Below are 6,105 nucleotides of genomic sequence, written 5' to 3' on the forward strand. Positions count from 1 at the left end.
TTTTGGGATTGAATAATTAAGACACAAATGTCCTACCCATAACATGGTCCAAACACAAAAAAGATTACTTCAATCAAAGAAAACATTTTCAATCAAAAAAAAAGTGTTCAAGTGCAATTTTTTGAGTCTCAAATATTTTTTTGCATTCAAAAACATTTTTTCTATGATTGAAAAGGTTTATTTTTTGATTGAAGTGATTTTTTTATTGAAAATATTTTTTGTTTGTTTGAAGCAACTTCTTTTTTGATTGAATTATAAAGACACAAATGTCCTACCCATAATATGGCCCAAACACAAAACAACAATACTTCAATCAAAAAAGTTGCTTCAAACAAAAAAACCTTCACTTCTATCAAAAAAAACATTTTCAAGCAAAAAAAAATAGTGTTCAAATGCATTTTTTTGAGTCTCAAATATATTTTTGCATTCAAACACTTTTTTTCTTTGATTGAAACGGGTTTTTTTGATTGAAAATATATTTTTTGATTGAAGCAACCTTTTTTTTGATTGAATAATAAAGACACAAATCTACCTCCATACAGGTGCCGGTTGGGCTCAAGGTGGACAAGGGTTATCACGTGCACAGTGGGTCGGGCCCGTGCGGTCACCTGGTTGTCGCCACCTGCGCAAATAAATAAATAAAAATAAAGAGGGGCGAGTTGCCCGTCAAGGCGACGTGGTAAAAGAAATGGCTGAAAGGGGGGGGGACAAGAGGGTGGATGGGCTTCTAAATGACTCAGATGGAAAAAGTAATGGCCTGGAGATTGCATTTTGTTCGGGCTGCGGAGCTCATCCGGGCCAGCTAACAAACCAATGTGTGCCTGTTTTCATTGGATCGTGGGTGCAGCATTGATGTGATGATCTCTGCCATCTGATGTGAGCCTAACCTTGCACTGAGGCCAGTTGCGAGCAGCACATTTTGACATTTTAAAGTCAAATCAAGACTGAAATATCTTGAAGGGTATGCATTTAAAAAAAAAAAAAATCCTTTATCCTATCTGTCTAATATCTGCAGTGAGTTGAGATAAAAGTTCAACTTACAAACACTCAAGTACAAAAAAAATGAAACTTTATTATATACCACAACTGATTTTCTTGCATATCATGCAATCATGTCAGTTGGGGGCCTTAAGCAATTTCATATCCCTATTATACCTGGTCAGGCATGAAGAACTGAAAACCAGGTGAACCTGTAACTTCCATAAGAAAACATTCCCCATAAAGGAAATTCAATTTTTGATAAAAGGCCTTGTTGATATTAAGTAAACTGGCTGATCGAATGAGCTGCAGCAGCTGTTCAAAGTACAGTTCAAGATGAATCACTTCCCCAGGTATGATATCTCACAATCAGTAATTGTTAACAGGAACATGGGCGGAAGCTTTATGAGAATCATCTGGTATGGGAACCAAAAACAAAACCTGGATGCAAATTATATTTTGTGTCATCCGGTTCCAAAACTGTAACCAACACCACATTATCCGCTTGTCAGTACTGAGCCTTTCCCCTGCAGGAGATTTAGCTCAACTGCCACATTTCCCTCATTGATTTTCGCTCCTGGCTTTGAATAACTAAGCCAGGAGTCAGGAGTCAGAAATCAGTTTTATGGAGATTCACTCGGCTATTCGTGAAGCTCCTTGTAAAAAAAAAAAAAAACTACATCAATCCTAAAACCGAGTAACAGTTTTGAAGTGGAATTCGAGGAGTAAAGATGCTCCACCATCAGCCATTCCTGCTGATCACGACTCACTCTGTGTGCACCATTACCCCCAAGACCTGAAGAGGAATGAGGCTTGAGGAGTTGCATGAATCAAAACAGACCTCTCTCACTTTACCAGGAGCCCAGCCCACTACTGAGCTACTGTGACACATTTCACCTGCAATGACAAATGAATCATTAGTTCTTGCGGCAGACTGAGGAAAAAACATCTGTATCCCACCACACCTGCTGCCTCCCTTCCCTTCTGCATTATCGCCTAAATTAATCAGCTGTGTTGATGCATTTATGTTTGCATTTCAAGGTACGGGCAGATACGCTATAATTATCACGGCAGCTCCCATGCGTCATTTTTTTTTTCTCAATCAAATATAATTAGGGGCTCACAATGAGGCTGATTGGAGATAACAACTCTTCTGTTCTCTTCAGATGATGCAGAGACTGTGACACACACATGATCCGAAATGGCTGATGGCAAAAAAGGATGGGAGAGGATTGTTTTTCATCATCTCATGTCTTATCAGATTGTTTGCCATTACTTGTGCGTTAAAGATTACTTGTGAAACTGTGATTATCTCCGGATTCAAAGACAGGAGAAATTGCATAAACACTGTAATTTAATATGGTTCCCCCTGCTGCACCACGTCGGAGACTGGCGACCTCAATAAATAAGAGATTCAGCACAACAGAATAACCTTCCCTTGCATCCACAGAAGAAGAAAATACATGTAAATCCACAGCACAAAGTCAAGCAGTTCGGTGTAATTAAAATAACATCCGTCAGGGATATGGAAATATCCCATGTCCCTGTGTCCAAATCTCTGGGTAATTGTGAGCACTTGTATAACCAAATGAGCTCAGAGTCACTCTGGGAGTTTGAGAAAGTCAGCACACGGTTGCCACAGAGCCCGAGCACAAGTCGCGCTGGAGGATCAGTACACTTTTTATGGCAACACTTCATTAAAGACAGGGGGCTGTGCACAGGCATTACACTGTGCACCAAACCAAGCTATTTTTACACCAACAGCCACACCAGGGAAACCCAGGCAATGTTTAATTTATGATTCTCGTCGTGAAAAGGACTTTGGCTGTAAGGAAAAATGGGAGGACAATGTCGAGAGTGCAGAGAGGATCCTTTCATAGACAATAAGTCGAATTAAAGTGCAATTCACGGAGACTGAGAGGCTCTTTATGGAACAGATTTGCTGCAGAGTGACTGACCACAACCTGTCATGACTTGTTTTGAATGGGGTGAATGACTGTGTTTTTGTTCTCGATTCTACTGAATTTGGAGGCAATTTCCACTTGCATCTTGTTCTTTAAAAAAAGTGCTGAAACAAGGTGTTGTTTGGATCTATATAGAAAATGTACGACTCTCAGAGATACACCACTTTTAACAACAGCCACAGCTGTTCCATTTGCAAAAGCAGTTACTTGGAAATGTCAACATTTCCCGCTTTTCAGAAATTAGAGGGTGGGGAAAAAAAGTATATGGCAGCCAGTTGTATTAGAAAGTGCTGTTATAAGCTCCTCTTTATTTCAACTCCAAAATATGAAAGTCAGACAACACTCCAACAGCTGTTGCTGTAAGATAAATGCAAGATGGATGCACGTTGGGAGGCAACTGTGAGAGCCACCACTGCACTAAGGCTGCATGCTAATGAACTGTGGAGTCACGAGCCCTGCAGAGAGCCTAATGTTCACTTCCAGATGGTCATACACAGGGACATATCACCTCAGCTGCTCATTTTCTTTCCTCCACTTCGACATTTATGTCCCCCAATTGTCTGTTGTGTGTGAAAATGCCTGGGCTCGGAGCGAAGAACTTTCCCCTGTTTCTTTCCTCTTTCTTGGTAACTCTCTTCATATGCGAGGTTACCAACACCACCGCAGGCCCAGCAGGATGTCTTGGTACTCACCATGCCAGCACCACAGGGGAGCAGAGTGGCTTGCAGAGTTCCACACTTTAGTACAGGAATCCCAGCGAACGCTGCGGGCTTGCCCCAGGAATGCCTCCTGACCACAGCCTCAGTCACTGGCACTAAGAGGGAGCAAGTGAGGGAGAAAAAGAAAATGCACTTATCAAGTCAGAAGAAGAGACACACACATAGATATCTTAACTAAGTGAAATACTTATTCCTGCCTGTCAGAAACGTCTACTGCCTCTCTAGGTGGTACAAGAGGAATTCAAGTTGTGTTGCTCGTGTGTAGCGTCTCACCAAGTTTCTAATTAGTGTTATCACCACCGTGCTGTCAGGGTCTGGGTTATGGCAGCTTGTTTCCCTCTCAAGTGTGAGTCCTAGTTATAGTGCATTATTGTTGCTGCAGCAAGGAGGTAGACAAGACATAACATTATGACCACCTAACTAATATTGTGTAGGTCTCCCTTGTTCCTCCAAAACAGTTGTGACTCATCAGAGAATGGACATGGGCCTTCTGAGGGTGTCCTGTGGTGTCTGGCATCAGGATGTTGTTAGTGGGGGCCTTTGAGTCCTATGGGTTGAGGGGAGGGGCCTCTGTGGATCAGGCTTGTTTTTTGAGTTGTTCCTAAACCGTTTTTGTGTGCGTGTCTGTGTCAGGCTGCATCCTGATGGGGATGGCTGCTGCCATGAAGGAGTGTCATTGCTATGGGGTGGGTGTGCCTGGTCTGGTCTAGGTGGGTGCTACATGTCTAAGTAACATCCACACAAATGAATGCCAGGTCCAAAAGTTTCCCAGCAGAACATTGTATTGTCACAAGATGGTCAATGTTATTTAATTCTCCTGTCAGCGGTCTTAATGTTATGCCTGATTGGTGTACAGACAGGCTTGTTGGCTGCATGAGTGAGCGTGCAGGCAATAGAAGAGATAGAGATGTGTGCTGCATGTCCTCTGTGAACATCTGTAATCACCAAAATCAAATGAGAGAGAGACGAAGACGATGCCAACAATCATTATACAACTAAATTGTGTTAACTTTGCTGACTGCCTGTCTGCAGACACACAGAGGAGAAAATATATTACACATGTATTTTAAGTGAACTCCTTTGAACTGGACTGGGCATGCTTAAACCTCAGCACACCCGGCAGTGGCTCTGAGCCACTTTGTCTCCACTAATCCGCAATGATCAGCCAGTATGTGCAGAAAGGGACAAGGCTGTTGGTGGCCTCTTTCAGACAGACACTATGTAAGTAGGTGAGTACAGAACAGGACGAGGACAGCGGGGAAGTCCCATGAGCTCACTGTCTAGCCAGATAGTGCAGAAGCTACGCCTACCTGCTCCTGCTGCTGACACTGGAGAAGTGTCTCAGTTTCTGCTCTGCTGTGCATCAAATTTGGAAACATTCAATATGTTTAACTAATCTAACCCGCTAAATACCAAACCTCACATCCCCTTCAAACCACTGAAGGCCCTCTAAGCTCAGTAGTTGTGGTGATTATGTTCGAGGGTCATCGTGACACTTTGATGAGTAAAACCTTCCCGTAAATCGCCCACATTCAGCTCTTACATTCTTTTCTAAAACTCTGACCTGAATCATTTCCTCTGAAGGGAGCGAGACAATGCCATTTTGTTTTGGAAAGATAAAGACCGCAGCTCAGGACCAAGTTCTCAAAGTAACGCTGGTTCAGGTCTAGTCTGACCTCATGAGTAGCGCATTGAGAAAAACTGCAAAAACCTTCTTCTCTCCTCAGATCAGACTAAACGAATAAACGTCTGTGAAGAAAATAAAAATAAAAAAATCTAAAATGCATCATGTCCTGTTTCCACTACAAAAGATGGTTTTATGAGACATTTCATGGGTCAACAGCTGAACCGGATTCTTTTTAAATAGTAAAGCAAATTTTATTGCTATAAAGGCAATTTTAGTTTTAAGCGACTGGGCTGCAGAAAGACTTGGAAGAAACTGAGTTAGAGTTTTTGGCAGTAAACAATCTACTGATGCAAACTTCCTTTTGGCTGAGTTACAGGGCTAGCTTGTCACTCAGCTTTTGTGTGAAAACAAAATTATATATTATAAATTAACAAATCTAAAACCAGAACGAAAGCAAATTTAGTTTAATATTCATTGTTGTGCTTCAGCAACAAATTATCTGCTGTTATGACCTCATGTGATCATAAATTCGTTCGGTGAGAGGACTTTCCAAGAACTCATCACGAACATAAAACAATTCTGCAAACAAAAGACATATGCTCGTTATAATAATAAATCACTGACGCGCAGAAAAATATGCTGTCCTATTTTCACTTGAATTCAACACCGTGATCTGTGTAAAGGGCCGAGTTTGTTTGCAGGGTGTTTATAAGAAGGAGATGTGGAAACATTTGCATGTGTGCACAATATTAAACGTGGTCCAACATAGGAGCCCTCAGCCACAGTGGACGTCCTGTTAGTTTTACTGGTTAACAGA

This window comes from Chelon labrosus (assembly GCF_963514085.1).
Source record: "Chelon labrosus genome assembly, chromosome: 10".
In the NCBI taxonomy this organism is placed as follows: Eukaryota; Metazoa; Chordata; class Actinopteri; order Mugiliformes; family Mugilidae; genus Chelon; species Chelon labrosus.